We start from the raw sequence: 18,978 nt of genomic DNA on the forward strand, positions 1-18,978 counted from the left end.
GTTGGCCTCTGTGCTTATCAGTGTTGGAAAGACTCTTTCTTGCACTGAGGTCTGCTTATTGTAAATATCTTGTACTTGTTTGAACACCTTTTAATGTCAAAGTTGGCCTCTGTGCTTATCAGTGTTAGAAAGACTCTTTCTTGCACTGAGGTCTGCTTATTGTAAATATCTTGTACTTGTTTGAACACCTTTTAATGTCAAAGTTGGCCTCTGTGCTTATCAGTGTTGGAAAGACTCTTTCTTGCACTGAGGGCTGCTTATTGTAAATATCTTGTACTTGTTTGAAGACCTTTTAATGTCAAAGTTGGCCTCTTTGCTTTTTCCGTGTTGGAAAGACTCTTTCTTGCACCGAGGTCTGCTTATTGTTAATATCTTGTAGTTGTTTGAACACCTTTTCATGTCAAAGTTGGCCTCTATGCTTTTTCAGTGTTGGAAAGACTCTTTCTTGCACTGAGGTCTGCTTATTGTAAATATCTTGTACTTGTTTGAACACCTTTTCATGTCAAAGTTGGCCTCTGAGCTTATCAGTGATGGAAAGACTCTTTCTTGCACTGAGGTCTGCTTATTGTAAATATCTTGTACTTGTTTTTACACCTTTTCATGTCAAAGTTGGCCTCTGTGCTTGTCAGTGTTGGAAAGACACGTTTTTGCACTGAGGTCTGCTTATTGTAAATATCTTGTACTTGTTTTTACACCTTTTCATGTCAAAGTTGGCCTCTGTGCTTTTTCAGTGTTGGAAAGACTCTTTCTTGCACTGAGGTCTGCTTATTGTAAATATCTTGTACTTGTTTGAACACCTTTTAATGTCAAAGTTGGCCTCTGTGCTTATCAGTGTTGGAAAGACTCTTTCTTGCACCGAGGTCTGCTTATTGTTAATATCTTGTAGTTGTTTGAACACCTTTTCATGTCAAAGTTGGCCTCTATGCTTTTTCAGTGTTGGAAAGACTCTTTCTTGCACTGAGGTCTGCTTATTGTAAATATCTTGTACTTGTTTGAACACCTTTTAATGTCAAAGTTGGCCTCTGTGCTTTTTCAGTGTTGGAAAGACTCTTTCTTGCACTGAGGTCTGCTTATTGTAAATATCTTGTACTTGATTTTACACCTTTTAATGTCAAAGTTGGCCTCTGTGCTTCTGCAGTGTTGGAAAGACTCTTTCTTGCACTGAGGTCTGCTTATTGTAAATATCTTGTACTTGTTTGAACACCTTTTCATGTCAAAGTTGGCCTCTGTGCTTGTCAGTGTTGGAAAGACACGTTTTTGCACTGAGGTCTGCTTATTGTAAATATCTTGTACTTGTTTTTACACCTTTTCATGTCAAAGTTGGCCTCTGAGCTTATCAGTGTTAGAAAGACTCTTTCTTGCACTGAGGTCTGCTTATTGTAAATATCTTGTACTTGTTTGAACACCTTTTAATGTCAAAGTTGGCCTCTGTGCTTTTTCAGTGTTGGAAAGACTCTTTCTTGCACTGAGGGCTGCTTATTGTAAATATCTTGTACTTATTTGAACACCTTTTAATGTCAAAGTTGGCCTCTGTGCTTATCAGTGTTAGAAAGACTCTTTCTTGCACTGAGGTCTGCTTATTGTGAATATATTGTACTTGTTTTTATACCTTTTAATGTCAAAGTTGGCCTCTGTGCTTATCAGTGTTAGAAAGACTCTTTCTTGCACTGAGGTCTGCTTATTGTGAATATATTGTACTTGTTTTTATACCTTTTAATGTCAAAGTTGGCCTCTGTGCTTATCAGTGTTAGAAAGACTCTTTCTTGCACTGAGGTCTGCTTATTGTGAATATATTGTACTTGTCTGAACACCTTTTCATGTCAAAGTTGGCCTCTGTGCTTCTGCAGTGTTAGAAAGACTCTTTCTTGCACTGAGGGCTGCTTATTGTAAATATCTTGTACTTGTTTGAACACCTTTTAATGTCAAAGTTGACCTCTGTGCTTATCAGTGTTGGAAAGACTCTTTCTTGCACTGAGGTCTGCTTATTGTGAATATATTGTACTTGTTTTTATACCTTTTAATGTTAAAGTTGGCCTCTTTGCTTTTTCCGTGTTGGAAAGACTCTTTCTTGCACTGAGGTCTGCTTATTGTAAATATCTTGTACTTGTTTGAACACCTTTTAATGTCAAAGTTGGCCTCTGTGCTTATCAGTGTTAGAAAGACTCTTTCTTGCACTGAGGTCTGCTTATTGTGAATATATTGTACTTGTTTTTATACCTTTTAATGTTAAAGTTGGCCTCTGTGCTTATCAGTGTTAGAAAGACTCTTTCTTGCACTGAGGTCTGCTTATTGTGAATATCTTGTACTTGTTTGAACACCTTTTAATGTCAAAGTTGGCCTCTGTGCTTATCAGTGTTGGAAAGGCTCTTTCTTGCACTGAGGTCTGCTTATTGTAAATATCTTGTACTTGTTTGAACACCTTTTCATGTCAAAGTTGGCCTCTGTGCTTTTTCAGTGTTGGAAAGACTCTTTCTTGCACTGAGGTCTGCTTATTGTAAATATCTTGTACTTGTTTTTACACCTTTTATGTCAAAGTTGGCCTCTGACCTTATCAGTGTTGGAAAGGCTCTTTCTTGCACTGAGGTCTGCTTATTGTAAATATCTTGTACTTGTTTTTGCACCTTTTATGTCAAAGTTGGCCTCTGCGCTTCCTCAGTGTTGGAAAGACTCTTTCTTGCACTGAGGTCTGCTTATTGTAAATATCTTGTACTTATTTGAACACCTTTTAATGTCAAAGTTGGCCTCTGTGTTTTTTCAGTGTTGGAAAGACTCTTTCTTGCACTGAGGTCTGCTTATTGTAAATATCTTGTACTTGTTTGAACACCTTTTAATGTCAAAGTTGGCCTCTGTGTTTTTTCAGTGTTGGAAAGACTCTTTCTTGCACTGAGGTCTGCTTATTGTAAATATCTTGTACTTGATTTTACACCTTTTAATGTCAAAGTTGGCCTCTGTGCTTATCAGTGTTGGAAAGACTCTTTCTTGCACTGAGGTCTGCTTATTGTAAATATCTTGTACTTGTTTGAACACCTTTTAATGTCAAAGTTGGCCTCTTTGTTTTTTCCGTGTTGGAAAGACTCTTTCTTGCACTGAGGTCTGCTTATTGTAAATATCTTGTACTTGATTTTTACACCTTTTAATGTCAAAGTTGGCCTCTGTGCTTTTTCAGTGTTGGAAAGACTCTTTCTTGCACTGAGGTCTGCTTATTGTAAATATCTTGTACTTGTTTGAACACCTTTTAATGTCAAAGTTGGCCTCTGTGCTTATCAGTGTTGGAAAGACTCTTTCTTGCACTGAGGGCTGCTTATTGTAAATATCTTGTACTTGTTTGAAGACCTTTTAATGTCAAAGTTGGCCTCTTTGCTTTTTCCGTGTTGGAAAGACTCTTTCTTGCACCGAGGTCTGCTTATTGTAAATATCTTGTACTTGTTTTTACACCTTTTAATGTCAAAGTTGGCCTCTGTGCTTTTTCAGTGTTGGAAAGACTCTTTCTTGCACTGAGGTCTGCTTATTGTAAATATCTTGTACTTGATTTTACACCTTTTAATGTCAAAGTTGGCCTCTGTGCTTTTTCAGTGTTGGAAAGACTCTTTCTTGCACTGAGGTCTGCTTATTGTAAATATCTTGTACTTGATTTTACACCTTTTCATGTCAAAGTTGGCCTCTGTGCTTATCAGTGTTGGAAAGACTCTTTCTTGCACTGAGGTCTGCTTATTGTAAATATCTTGTACTTATTTGAACACCTTTTAATGTCAAAGTTGGCCTCTGTGCTTTTTCAGTGTTGGAAAGACTCTTTCTTGCACTGAGGTCTGCTTATTGTAAATATCTTGTACTTGTTTTTACACCTTTTCATGTCAAAGTTGGCCTCTGTGCTTATCAGTGTTGGAAAGACTCTTTCTTGCACTGAGGACTGCTTATTGTGAATATCTTGTACTTGTTTGAACACCTTTTAATGTCAAAGTTGGCCTCTGTGCTTATCAGTGTTAGAAAGACTCTTTCTTGCACTGAGGTCTGCTTATTGTAAATATCTTGTACTTGTTTGAACACCTTTTAATGTCAAAGTTGGCCTCTGTGCTTTTTCAGTGTTAGAAAGACTCTTTCTTGCACTGAGGTCTGCTTATTGTAAATATCTTGTACTTGTTTTTACACCTTTTCATGTCAAAGTTGGCCTCTGTGCTTATCAGTGTTGGAAAGACTCTTTCTTGCACTGAGGTCTGCTTATTGTGAATATCTTGTACTTGTTTGAACACCTTTTAATGTCAAAGTTGGCCTCTGTGCTTATCAGTGTTAGAAAGACTCTTTCTTGCACTGAGGTCTGCTTATTGTAAATATCTTGTACTTGTTTGAACACCTTTTAATGTCAAAGTTGGCCTCTGTGCTTTTTCAGTGTTAGAAAGACTCTTTCTTGCACTGAGGTCTGCTTATTGTTAATATATTGTACTTGCTTTTATACCTTTTAATGTCAAAGTTGGCCTCTGTGCTTTTTCCGTGTTGGAAAGACTCTTTCTTGCACTGAGGTCTGCTTATTGTAAATATCTTGTACTTGTTTGAACACCTCTTCATGTCAAAGTTGGCCTCTGTGCTTTTTCAGTGTTAGAAAGACTCTTTCTTGCACTGAGGTCTGCTTATTGTAAATATCTTGTACTTGTTTGAACACCTTTTCATGTCAAAGTTGGCCTCTGTGCTTTTTCAGTGTTGGAAAGACTCTTTCTTGCACTGAGGTCTGCTTATTGTAAATATCTTGTACTTGTTTGAACACCTTTTAATGTCAAAGTTGGCCTCTGTGCTTATCAGTGTTGGAAAGACTCTTTCTTGCACTGAGGTCTGCTTATTGTAAATATCTTGTACTTGTTTTTACACCTTTTATGTCAAAGTTGGCCTCTGCGCTTCCTCAGTGTTGGAAAGACTCTTTCTTGCACTGAGGTCTGCTTATTGTAAATATCTTGTACTTGTTTTTTCACCTTTTATGTCAAAGTTGGCCTCTGCGCTTCCTCAGTGTTGGAAAGACTCTTTCTTGCACTGAGGTCTGCTTATTGTAAATATCTTGTACTTATTTGAACACCTTTTAATGTCAAAGTTGGCCTCTGTGCTTATCAGTTTTGGAAAGACTCTTTCTTGCACTGAGGTCTGCTTATTGTAAATATCTTGTACTTGTTTGAACACCTTTTAATGTCAAAGTTGGCCTCTGTGTTTTTTCAGTGTTGGAAAGCCTCTTTCTTGCACTGAGGTCTGCTTATTGTAAATATCTTGTACTTGTTTTTGCACCTTTTATGTCAAAGTTGGCCTCTGCGCTTTTTCAGTGTTGGAAAGACTCTTTCTTGCACTGAGGTCTGCTTATTGTAAATATCTTGTACTTGATTTTACACCTTTTAATGTCAGAGTTGGCCTCTGTGCTTTTTCAGTGTTGGAAAGACTCTTTCTTGCACTGAGGTCTGCTTATTGTAAATATCTTGTACTCATTTGAACACCTTTTAATGTCAAAGTTGGCCTCTGTGCTTATCAGTGTTGGAAAGACTCTTTCTTGCACTGAGGTCTGCTTATTGTAAATATCTTGTACTTGTTTGAACACCTTTTAATGTCAAAGTTGGCCTCTTTGTTTTTTCCGTGTTGGAAAGACTCTTTCTTGCACTGAGGTCTGCTTATTGTAAATATCTTGTACTTGATTTTTACACCTTTTCATGTCAAAGTTGGCCTCTGTGCTTTTTCATTGTTGGAAAGACTCTTTCTTGCACTGAGGTCTGCTTATTGTAAATATCTTGTACTTGTTTGAACACCTTTTAATGTCAAAGTTTGCCTCTGTGCTTTTTCAGTGTTGGAAAGACTCTTTCTTGCACTGAGGTCTGCTTATTGTAAATATCTTGTACTTGATTTTTACACCTTTTCATGTCAAAGTTGGCCTCTGTGCTTATCAGTGTTGGAAAGACTCTTTCTTGCACTGAGGTCTGCTTATTGTAACTATCTTGTACTTGTTTGAACACCTTTTAATGTCAAAGTTGGCCTCTGTGCTTTTTCAGTGTTGGAAAGACTCTTTCTTGCACTGAGGTCTGCTTATTGTAAATATCTTGTACTTGTTTGAACACCTTTTAATGTCAAAGTTGGCCTCTGTGCTTATCAGTGTTGGAAAGACTCTTTCTTGCACTGAGGTCTGCTTATTGTAAATATCTTGTACTTGTTTGAACACCTTTTAATGTCAAAGTTGGCCTCTGTGCTTTTTCAGTGTTGGAAAGACTCTTTCTTGCACTGAGGTCTGCTTATTGTAAATATCTTGTACTTGTTTGAACACCTTTTAATGTCAAAGTTGGCCTCTGTGCTTTTTCAGTGTTGGAAAGACTCTTTCTTGCACTGAGGTCTGCTTATTGTAAATATCTTGTACTTGTTTGAACACCTTTTAATGTCAAAGTTGGCCTCTGTGCTTATCAGTGTTGGAAAGACTCTTTCTTGCACTGAGGGCTGCTTATTGTAAATATCTTGTACTTGTTTGAACACCTTTTAATGTCAAAGTTGGCCTCTGTGCTTATCAGTGTTGGAAAGACTCTTTCTTGCACTGAGGGCTGCTTATTGTAAATATCTTGTACTTGTTTGAAGACCTTTTAATGTCAAAGTTGGCCTCTTTGCTTTTTCCGTGTTGGAAAGACTCTTTCTTGCACCGAGGTCTGCTTATTGTAAATATCTTGTACTTGTTTGAACACCTTTTAATGTCAAAGTTGGCCTCTGTGCTTTTTCAGTGTTGGAAAGACTCTTTCTTGCACCGAGGTCTGCTTATTGTAAATATCTTGTACTTGTTTGAAGACCTTTTAATGTCAAAGTTGGCCTCTGTGCTTTTTCAGTGTTGGAAAGACTCTTTCTTGCACTGAGGTCTGCTTATTGTAAATATCTTGTACTTGTTTTTACACCTTTTAATGTCAAAGTTGGCCTCTGTGCTTTTTCAGTGTTGGAAAGACTCTTTCTTGCACTGAGGTCTGCTTATTGTTAATATCTTGTACTTGATTTTACACCTTTTCATGTCAAAGTTGGCCTCTGTGCTTTTTCAGTGTTGGAAAGACTCTTTCTTGCACTGAGGTCTGCTTATTGTAAATATCTTGTACTTGATTTTACACCTTTTAATGTCAAAGTTGGCCTCTGACCTTATCAGTGTTGGAAAGACTCTTTCTTGCACTGAGGGCTGCTTATTGTAAATATCTTGTACTTGTTTTTATACCTTTTAATGTCAAAGTTGGCCTCTGACCTTATCAGTGTTGGAAAGACTCTTTCTTGCACTGAGGTCTGCTTATTGTAAATATCTTGTACTTGTTTGAAGACCTTTTAATGTCAAAGTTGGCCTCTGTGCTTTTTCAGTGTTGGAAAGACTCTTTCTTGCACTGAGGTCTGCTTATTGTAAATATCTTGTACTTGATTTTACACCTTTTAATGTCAAAGTTGGCCTCTGTGCTTTTTCAGTGTTGGAAAGACTCTTTCTTGCACTGAGGTCTGCTTATTGTTAATATCTTGTACTTGATTTTACACCTTTTCATGTCAAAGTTGGCCTCTGTGCTTTTTCAGTGTTGGAAAGACTCTTTCTTGCACTGAGGTCTGCTTATTGTAAATATCTTGTACTTGATTTTACACCTTTTAATGTCAAAGTTGGCCTCTGACCTTATCAGTGTTGGAAAGACTCTTTCTTGCACTGAGGGCTGCTTATTGTAAATATCTTGTACTTGTTTTTATACCTTTTAATGTCAAAGTTGGCCTCTGACCTTATCAGTGTTGGAAAGACTCTTTCTTGCACTGAGGTCTGCTTATTGTAAATATCTTGTACTTATTTGAACACCTTTTAATGTCAAAGTTGGCCTCTGTGCTTTTTCAGTGTTGGAAAGACTCTTTCTTGCACTGAGGTCTGCTTATTGTAAATATCTTGTACTTGTTTGAACACCTTTTCATGTCAAAGTTGGCCTCTGTGCTTGTCAGTGTTGGAAAGACTCTTTCTTGCACTGAAGTCTGCTTATTGTAAATATCTTGTACTTGATTTTACACCTTTTCATGTCAAAGTTGGCCTCTGTGCTTTTTCAGTGTTGAAAAGACTCTTTCTTGCACTGAGGTCTGCTTATTGTAAATATCTTGTACTTGTTTGAACACCTTTTAATGTCAAAGTTGGCCTCTGTGTTTTTTCAGTGTTGGAAAGACTCTTTCTTGCACTGAGGTCTGCTTATTGTAAATATCTTGTACTTGTTTTTGCACCTTTTATGTCAAAGTTGGCCTCTGCGCTTCCTCAGTGTTGGAAAGACTCTTTCTTGCACTGAGGTCTGCTTATTGTAAATATCTTGTACTTATTTGAACACCTTTTAATGTCAAAGTTGGCCTCTGTGCTTATCAGTTTTGGAAAGACTCTTTCTTGCACTGAGGTCTGCTTATTGTAAATATCTTGTACTTGTTTGAACACCTTTTAATGTCAAAGTTGGCCTCTGTGTTTTTTCAGTGTTGGAAAGACTCTTTCTTGCACTGAGGTCTGCTTATTGTAAATATCTTGTACTTGATTTTACACCTTTTAATGTCAGAGTTGGCCTCTGTGCTTTTTCAGTGTTGGAAAGACTCTTTCTTGCACTGAGGTCTGCTTATTGTAAATATCTTGTACTTATTTGAACACCTTTTAATGTCAAAGTTGGCCTCTGTGCTTATCAGTGTTGGAAAGACTCTTTCTTGCACTGAGGTCTGCTTATTGTAAATATCTTGTACTTGTTTGAACACCTTTTAATGTCAAAGTTGGCCTCTTTGTTTTTTCCGTGTTGGAAAGACTCTTTCTTGCACTGAGGTCTGCTTATTGTAAATATCTTGTACTTGATTTTTACACCTTTTCATGTCAAAGTTGGCCTCTGTGCTTTTTCATTGTTGGAAAGACTCTTTCTTGCACTGAGGTCTGCTTATTGTAAATATCTTGTACTTGTTTGAACACCTTTTAATGTCAAAGTTGGCCTCTTTGTTTTTTCCGTGTTGGAAAGACTCTTTCTTGCACTGAGGTCTGCTTATTGTAAATATCTTGTACTTGATTTTTACACCTTTTCATGTCAAAGTTGGCCTCTGTGCTTATCAGTGTTGGAAAGACTCTTTCTTGCACTGAGGTCTGCTTATTGTAACTATCTTGTACTTGTTTGAACACCTTTTAATGTCAAAGTTGGCCTCTGTGCTTTTTCAGTGTTGGAAAGACTCTTTCTTGCACTGAGGTCTGCTTATTGTAAATATCTTGTACTTGTTTGAACACCTTTTAATGTCAAAGTTGGCCTCTGTGCTTATCAGTGTTGGAAAGACTCTTTCTTGCACTGAGGTCTGCTTATTGTAAATATCTTGTACTTGTTTGAACACCTTTTAATGTCAAAGTTGGCCTCTGTGCTTTTTCAGTGTTGGAAAGACTCTTTCTTGCACTGAGGTCTGCTTATTGTAAATATCTTGTACTTGTTTGAACACCTTTTAATGTCAAAGTTGGCCTCTGTGCTTATCAGTGTTGGAAAGACTCTTTCTTGCACTGAGGGCTGCTTATTGTAAATATCTTGTACTTGTTTGAACACCTTTTAATGTCAAAGTTGGCCTCTGTGCTTATCAGTGTTGGAAAGACTCTTTCTTGCACTGAGGGCTGCTTATTGTAAATATCTTGTACTTGTTTGAAGACCTTTTAATGTCAAAGTTGGCCTCTTTGCTTTTTCCGTGTTGGAAAGACTCTTTCTTGCACCGAGGTCTGCTTATTGTAAATATCTTGTACTTGTTTGAAGACCTTTTAATGTCAAAGTTGGCCTCTGTGCTTTTTCAGTGTTGGAAAGACTCTTTCTTGCACCGAGGTCTGCTTATTGTAAATATCTTGTACTTGTTTGAAGACCTTTTAATGTCAAAGTTGGCCTCTGTGCTTTTTCAGTGTTGGAAAGACTCTTTCTTGCACTGAGGTCTGCTTATTGTAAATATCTTGTACTTGTTTTTACACCTTTTAATGTCAAAGTTGGCCTCTGTGCTTTTTCAGTGTTGGAAAGACTCTTTCTTGCACTGAGGTCTGCTTATTGTAAATATCTTGTACTTGTTTTTACACCTTTTCATGTCAAAGTTGGCCTCTGTGCTTTTTCAGTGTTGGAAAGACTCTTTCTTGCACTGAGGTCTGCTTATTGTAAATATCTTGTACTTGATTTTACACCTTTTAATGTCAAAGTTGGCCTCTGTGCTTTTTCAGTGTTGGAAAGACTCTTTCTTGCACTGAGGTCTGCTTATTGTAAATATCTTGTACTTGTTTTTATACCTTTTAATGTCAAAGTTGGCCTCTGACCTTATCAGTGTTGGAAAGACTCTTTCTTGCACTGAGGGCTGCTTATTGTAAATATCTTGTACTTGTTTTTATACCTTTTAATGTCAAAGTTGGCCTCTGACCTTATCAGTGTTGGAAAGACTCTTTCTTGCACTGAGGTCTGCTTATTGTAAATATCTTGTACTTGTTTGAAGACCTTTTCATGTCAAAGTTGGCCTCTGTGCTTTTTCAGTGTTGGAAAGACTCTTTCTTGCACTGAGGTCTGCTTATTGTAAATATCTTGTACTTGATTTTACACCTTTTAATGTCAAAGTTGGCCTCTGTGCTTTTTCAGTGTTGGAAAGACTCTTTCTTGCACTGAGGTCTGCTTATTGTAAATATCTTGTACTTGATTTTACACCTTTTCATGTCAAAGTTGGCCTCTGTGCTTTTTCAGTGTTGGAAAGACTCTTTCTTGCACTGAGGTCTGCTTATTGTAAATATCTTGTACTTGATTTTACACCTTTTAATGTCAAAGTTGGCCTCTGACCTTATCAGTGTTGGAAAGACTCTTTCTTGCACTGAGGGCTGCTTATTGTAAATATCTTGTACTTGTTTTTATACCTTTTAATGTCAAAGTTGGCCTCTGACCTTATCAGTGTTGGAAAGACTCTTTCTTGCACTGAGGTCTGCTTATTGTAAATATCTTGTACTTGTTTTTGCACCTTTTATGTCAAAGTTGGCCTCTGCGCTTCCTCAGTGTTGGAAAGACTCTTTCTTGCACTGAGGTCTGCTTATTGTAAATATCTTGTACTTATTTGAACACCTTTTAATGTCAAAGTTGGCCTCTGACCTTATCAGTGTTGGAAAGACTCTTTCTTGCACTGAGGTCTGCTTATTGTAAATATCTTGTACTTGTTTGAAGACCTTTTAATGTCAAAGTTGGCCTCTGTGCTTTTTCAGTGTTGGAAAGACTCTTTCTTGCACTGAGGTCTGCTTATTGTAAATATCTTGTACTTGATTTTACACCTTTTCATGTCAAAGTTGGCCTCTGTGCTTTTTCAGTGTTGGAAAGACTCTTTCTTGCACTGAGGTCTGCTTATTGTAAATATCTTGTACTTGATTTTACACCTTTTAATGTCAAAGTTGGCCTCTGTGCTTTTTCAGTGTTGGAAAGACTCTTTCTTGCACTGAGGTCTGCTTATTGTAAATATCTTGTACTTGATTTTACACCTTTTAATGTCAAAGTTGGCCTCTGTGCTTTTTCAGTGTTGGAAAGACTCTTTCTTGCACTGAGGTCTGCTTATTGTAAATATCTTGTACTTGATTTTACACCTTTTCATGTCAAAGTTGGCCTCTGTGCTTTTTCAGTGTTGGAAAGACTCTTTCTTGCACTGAGGTCTGCTTATTGTAAATATCTTGTACTTATTTGAACACCTTTTAATGTCAAAGTTGGCCTCTGTGCTTTTTCAGTGTTGGAAAGACTCTTTCTTGCACTGAGGTCTGCTTATTGTAAATATCTTGTACTTATTTGAACACCTTTTCATGTCAAAGTTGGCCTCTGTGCTTTTTCAGTGTTGGAAAGACTCTTTCTTGCACTGAGGTCTGCTTATTGTAAATATCTTGTACTTGTTTGAAGACCTTTTAATGTCAAAGTTGGCCTCTGTGCTTATCAGTGTTGGAAAGACTCTTTCTTGCACTGAGGTCTGCTTATTGTAAATATCTTGTACTTGATTTTACACCTTTTTATGTCAAAGTTGGCCTCTGTGCTTATCAGTGTTGGAAAGACTCTTTCTTGCACTGAGGTCTGCTTATTGTAAATATCTTGTACTTGTTTGAACACCTTTTAATGTCAAAGTTGGCCTCTTTGCTTTTTCCGTGTTGGAAAGACTCTTTCTTGCACTGAGGTCTGCTTATTGTAAATATCTTGTACTTGTTTTTACACCTTTTCATGTCAAAGTTGGCCTCTGTGCTTATCAGTGTTGGAAAGACTCTTTCTTGCACTGAGGTCTGCTTATTGTAAATATCTTGTACTTGTTTGAACACCTTTTAATGTCAAAGTTGGCCTCTGTGCTTATCAGTGTTGGAAAGACTCTTTCTTGCACTGAGGTCTGCTTATTGTAAATATCTTGTACTTGTTTGAACACCTTTTAATGTCAAAGTTGGCCTCTGTGCTTTTTCCGTGTTGGAAAGACTCTTTCTTGCACTGAGGTCTGCTTATTGTAAATATCTTGTACTTGTTTTTACACCTTTTCATGTCAAAGTTGGCCTCTGTGCTTATCAGTGTTGGAAAGACTCTTTCTTGCACTGAGGTCTGCTTATTGTGAATATCTTGTACTTGTTTGAACACCTTTTAATGTCAAAGTTGGCCTCTGTGCTTATCAGTGTTAGAAAGACTCTTTCTTGCACTGAGGTCTGCTTATTGTAAATATCTTGTACTTGTTTGAACACCTTTTAATGTCAAAGTTGGCCTCTGTGCTTTTTCAGTGTTAGAAAGACTCTTTCTTGCACTGAGGTCTGCTTATTGTAAATATCTTGTACTTGTTTTTACACCTTTTCATGTCAAAGTTGGCCTCTGTGCTTATCAGTGTTGGAAAGACTCTTTCTTGCACTGAGGTCTGCTTATTGTGAATATCTTGTACTTGTTTGAACACCTTTTAATGTCAAAGTTGGCCTCTGTGCTTATCAGTGTTAGAAAGACTCTTTCTTGCACTGAGGTCTGCTTATTGTAAATATCTTGTACTTGTTTTTACACCTTTTCATGTCAAAGTTGGCCTCTGTGCTTATCAGTGTTGGAAAGACTCTTTCTTGCACTGAGGTCTGCTTATTGTAAATATCTTGTACTTGCTTTTATACCTTTTAATGTCAAAGTTGGCCTCTGTGCTTTTTCCGTGTTGGAAAGACTCTTTCTTGCACTGAGGTCTGCTTATTGTAAATATCTTGTACTTGTTTGAACACCTTTTAATGTCAAAGTTGGCCTCTGTGCTTTTCAGTGTTGGAAAGACTCTTTCTTGCACTGAGGTCTGCTTATTGTAAATATCTTGTACTTGTTTGAACACCTCTTCATGTCAAAGTTGGCCTCTGTGCTTTTTCAGTGTTAGAAAGACTCTTTCTTGCACTGAGGTCTGCTTATTGTAAATATCTTGTACTTGTTTTTACACCTTTTCATGTCAAAGTTGGCCTCTGTGCTTATCAGTGTTGGAAAGACTCTTTCTTGCACTGAGGTCTGCTTATTGTTAATATATTGTACTTGTTTTTATACCTTTTAATGTCAAAGTTGGCCTCTGTGCTTTTTCCGTGTTGGAAAGGCTCTTTCTTGCACTGAGGTCTGCTTATTGTAAATATCTTATACTTGTTTGAACACCTTTTAATGTCAAAGTTGGCCTCTGTGCTTGTCACTGTTGGAAAGACACGTTTTTGCACTGAGGTCTGCTTATTGTAAATATCTTGTACTTGTTTGAACACCTTTTAATGTCAAAGTTGGCCTCTGTGCTTTTTCAGTGTTGGAAAGACTCTTTCTTGCACTGAGGTCTGCTTATTGTAAATATCTTGTACTTGTTTTTACACCTTTTCATGTCAAAGTTGGCCTCTGTGCTTTTTCAGTGTTGGAAAGACTCTTTCTTGCACTGAGGGCTGCTTATTGTAAATATCTTGTACTTGTTTGAAGACCTTTTAATGTTAAAGTTGGCCTCTTTGCTTTTTCCGTGTTGGAAAGACTCTTTCTTGCACTGAGGTCTGCTTATTGTAAATATCTTGTACTTGTTTGAACACCTTTTCATGTCAAAGTTGGCCTCTGTGCTTATCAGTGTTGGAAAGACTCTTTCTTGCACTGAGGTCTGCTTGTTAAATAAAAAAGTGTAAAATTAAATTTCAATAAACTAACCATAATGCCAGCTCATATGCTCTTAACGCTGCATCTCTAACTCTTTTACAGGATTTGCAGTCTTCTGATTCCTGATGAGTTCCGTAAGTGACAAGCTTACTGACTGTGTTTACTCTTCTGTGTATTAGGTATTAGGAGTAGGTATGGGTGCAGGGGAAGGCTGTGTCCTGGCTGACTCTATTCATGAAAAATATAATCTGTGTTACAACAAGATTGAAATTGAGACTCAGCATTGTTTCCCAATTTTCCAAACCCATATGAACTGTAGCCTCAGCTTTCTGTGCTTAGCTGACAGGAGGGATAGCAGAACAGATGTGTTATAAAATTTTGAGCAATGTCCTTGTACAATATTTAAGCTGCTTGTAAAGTGAAGAAAGTAGACACTTTAATCAGCCCACTCCTACAACCTGAAATGTGTGAAAGTCTAAATATTTATCAGAGGGGCTCACTAAAGATGATTTCAACAGGACAAAACTGCTTAAACTACTTCAATCTCCCACTGTGACCACTGGTGCAGGGCAGGATGAGGGTTTGTAGGTCAGTTCCTGCTATTGCAGCATCACTGAGTGTCTATCTTAAGATAAACATCATTTATTTTTGAGGTCGGTTTTGATCAAGAACATAAGTATAGCCTGCATGAAACAACCAGAGCAGGAGGTTCAATCAAGAACACATATGACATATGACACATATCTGCTTGACACGAAAGCAGTGCACACTGAACTCAGGTAACATTTGTTATTAGAGGAGGTCAAAAAGTGTGTCAGTGAGAAATATCCATCAAAAGCATGATTTACACTAGCTGCAGCTCACAGTCAGCAACTCATCAGTTTTGTTGTTCAAACCAAACAAGAATTTTTCACATCATGTTGTCCTGCAGGAACTCACCAGATCACCTCTCCAGCACTTTGATCCCAAGACAGGAATACAATATGCAGAGTTAGTTTAATTGATTGGAATTCAGCTGTCATCTTCAGAGTGTTTCATTTGATAAAGTTAAGAACGAGAAATCAAGTGGTCAGAGCTATCATGGTGATATTCAGGGTCAGATTCTGTGCTAGTGCAAAACCTTCTTTTGGCCTGAAAAAGCTACTGTGGGGTTTACAACAGAGGAGCAATTGAAAGCCTGCAGGTCAAATTAGCGTCAGGATGCATTTGCAAAAATGTTTCGTGTGAGTAGAAAGTTCTCTGGGTGATCCAACCGTGCGTTAGTTGATATACAAACATGCAATGAGAACATTTCAGTAATTAGCTGTTAAGTGTCACCCAAACATGAGGAGGCCAGTGAAGGAGCCAGTGACGGTTTAACAAAAAGAATACAGTGTGAGTGCAGGTTTACATGTTTCTCTCTGAGAAAAAGAGACGTCGATGTGTTTCTATTAGTGTGAAATCCTTTTTAGAAATTAGGCACTGTGTGAGGTCATTTAGTAAGAGTCAGTGAATCTTTCACAGTTGTAAAACACATAAAAAGAAACAACATAAGTAACGTATGTTTTTTCCCGAGGGTGGTGGGGTAGGACTTCATGTGTGGGTGACTGAGAATGTCCATTTTATTAGATATGTTGTTGTAACTGTTTCAAAGTCAGTAATGCATGAATCTGCAATGATTTTTCTTCCTTAAAAGAGGACTGTGTACAGTGTCCATTTGTGTCTGTCTCCACGTTGGGTGATTGTGGAGTATGAATATGTGTGCATGAGGGTGGGAATGCCCGTTGGTGGCTGCGTGCGCCTGTTCGACTGTGTCTGTATGTCAGGTCGGTTACACTCCACGTCTCTGGGAACATCTCAGGCCCTCCAAGGTATGGAGGCCTATCTCGATTCACCACACTCCTTGCCGTTAGTTGATGCCCTCAGGCGTCGGTGTGTTGGTGGTTCTGGTGTCCGGGGCTGGGCGCTCAGGTATGTACCGGCTCACTCCCAGTGACTGCTTGGCGAGGTCTGGCACCCGTGGCTCCGTCAGGCCACTTCCGGGGGGTGGGGGGCTCTCAGTCCTCTGGCCTCTGGGCCTGTGGCTCAGGTCACTCTGCCACAGCTGTCTGCCGGCAGAGCCCACAGCCACATCACGGGCCCCCTGTGGCTTCTGCTCCGTGGCTGCTGGGTGACCTCTAATCTGGGGCTCTCCTCAGCGCTTCCCAGGAGGGTGGCATGGCTGCAACTCCGATGGTCCTCCTTGGGCTCTCACATTCTGGGGGCCTCTGGGTGTCTGGGGCCTGGATTTCCTCCATGCCTGCTACATGCACTGGGGGACAGACTATGGCTCCCTGTTAAAAGTAGAATGGGAGGCAGAGTCTTCAGTTTTATCTTTTGTCCTGTCTTCCTCTGCTCATCCCAACAGGTTGTGGCAGATGGCTGTCCCTTCCTCAGCCTGGTGCTACTGGAGGATTCTTTCTTTTAAAATGGAGTTTTTCCTTCCCACTGTTGTCAAAGCGCATGCTCATCAGAAATCATATGATTATTGGGTTTTTTCTGTATTTTTCAAAGATCCACATCAAAAGGAGCAGGTTAAAGTGGTTCTGGCATCTGACAAGGATTCCTCCTGGACGTCTCCCAGGTGAGGTGTACTGGACGAGCTCCCACCAGGAGGAGGCCCTGAATCAGACCCAAGACATGATGGAGTTCCCCTAGATAAGCTGGAGGAGGTGGGTGTGGAAAAGGAGGTCTGGAGTTCTCTGCTTAGGCTGCTGCCCCCACAACCCGGCCACAGATAAGTGAAATAAGTAGATCAAATATAACTTGGTGTTCTAAAGAATATTGTTGTTTCCTTGCAGGACACCAGGAGAGATGAGCCCTCCATCACAGATGGTGTGGTCACCTGCAGGTTCAAGGTCATTGCATCTTCAGCCCACATCTACTGCCACTGTACTTAAGGGAAGTTGGGACAATGTTAAAGACTTTCTTCAGACAATTGCATTTGGATGAGCTAAATTCATGACAGGCACTCAAGCAGTAATGCCTCGACTGACAAATGAACATACCAAGCTTCTGTGTTGTTTGAGCCAGAGACTGCACTTGTGGATGAACAATAAAAACATTTTATATTTATTATATTAGTAATGTAACTTGCAATAAAAAGTTATGGGAAGCTTAAACTTAGTTTCAGAATAATTAAATCTGAGACTTTGTTTCATTGAAAAGTTATTAAAGTTTTAAAGTGTGTGACAAATAAAATAATAAATTATTAAGTAACACCAGCTACAATATTGGAAATATGTGTGTTGTTCAGCAGAACAGTGTCCAGTATGTTGGCTGAAATGCTTTAAATTTGAAAATAAAAGTTGGGCTGATTTTAACGCATTACAAGGAGTGTTTTAATTATTATTTTCTAAATAAGCAGTGTTTATATTACGTGTAATGAAATAAGTTCAAGGATAATAAAAGGTAATGAGATTTAATTGCATTCAACTTATGTGCAGCAAAACTAAAAATAAGTTACGGAAGTGTTCAAATAATATGTGTGCTTTTAAAAATGCTCGTCTATTTAAAGACTACACAATCTGTGTTAATTCTAATTATACCACAATCCCTTGCCTGTTGTGTTAAATATACATAAACAGTATGTGTTATCAGATGAAAGTACAAAACTCTCAAGAACCCCCCTCCTAAATTTCAGGTGGCATTTTAAAAACATGCCATGACATAACACACAGCTGCTATAATCATTCAGTGAGGTCAAATGTCAATTATAGTTATAGGTTCTTGCTATATGTTATAACATAAACACAGCACAGTTGTAAGAATAATAGTTTCTAGGTTCTAAGGCTTTTTGTCAGTTTAATAGTGAGCTTTACGAGACTCATTTTCGTGCCAAAGGCTCGCACAGGCCTAAGTTCCCTTATGACAACTAGAGCTGGAAACAAGACCTCAAGCGATCCTAAGGCTAATTAATTAGCACGGCTAGCATTTAAAAAACATCTGTTAAATGTTGTCATTGCTAGCATATACCTGTATTACAGCATGGTAAGTAGCGAGAACGCAAAGTTTTTGTTACCTTTGAAAAGAAAAATGTGAAGCTGTAATATTAGCATGAGCTATGCTAATGTTATTCACTGAAACAAACATCTCAGGTACTGACTTACTGCTTTCTAATATCTGTGTTTATTTCTGGATATACCTACATGGTTATTAGACATCCCACATAAAGGGTGACAAAGGCAGTAACTATAAATGACCATAACTTTACTGTAAATTACACTGATGGGCTCAGTTCATATAGTTATATCACGTGCACACGCATGTTAGCAACCGTAACCATGCAGGCTGTTGGTATATGAATGCTGCGCAAGGTTCCAGCTGTTCCTTTACACTTGCTCTTGGATTTGTCTTGACCTGCTCCAAGCTCAGCTTGTGGAAAGATAACTTTTGGAGAATATTTCTACAGAAAGCGGATTTTACTACAAAGCAACAACAACTACTGCATCTTTGGATCTTTTGTACTTGTGTTTCATCATAACAGCAAAGCTTGAAGATCGTGGACCCCGACTCGTCGACAGCCACCAGGTACATTTCAAAATTTCTTCAATTATTTCAAGAATCACTAGATGACTATAGTAATTTTACAGGTTCCAGTGTGAATATCACGTTTTAATGTGATCAAAATAAGTGTGTTCTAAGACTTTTCCTGGCAAATCGCTTTTATGCTTTAAATTTTCCAGGAGAGGTGTAGAATTTATTACCGACTGGTGTATGAATGTGAAAAAAGGTTTTACTTTGATTTGAAGCCTTCAAATTTGACACTTTTTTCCAATGAAATGGTTAAAATTAGCTTAAAATTCGTAAAATGCCCCCCTCCCCAAATATACATATGTATATGTGTATATCGGTTTCTATGGTAACAGCATCTCCTCACAATGTTAGGACATATAGG

At 38.3% G+C, this 18,978-nt stretch overlaps 1 long non-coding RNA gene across 2 annotated transcripts in view; it reads left to right on the top strand.

Moving 5' to 3' along the window:
• LOC146690153 (uncharacterized) overlaps positions 1–17,408 on the top strand; it is a 147,173-nt gene extending 129,765 nt beyond the window's left edge. The window contains exons 3-5 of one of the 2 annotated variants that reach the window (XR_014915732.1): positions 14,166–14,197; positions 16,596–16,753; positions 16,883–17,408. This is a non-coding gene — a long non-coding RNA (uncharacterized LOC146690153). The other variant, XR_014915731.1, reaches the window with a different exon arrangement.
• Positions 17,409–18,978: the final 1,570 nt, after the last annotated feature.

This window comes from Copadichromis virginalis, linkage group LG16 (assembly GCF_057382275.1).
Source record: "Copadichromis virginalis isolate Kocher_CV1m ecotype Utaka linkage group LG16, C_Virginalis_male_GT1.1, whole genome shotgun sequence".
Lineage (NCBI taxonomy): Eukaryota > Metazoa > Chordata > Actinopteri > Cichliformes > Cichlidae > Copadichromis > Copadichromis virginalis.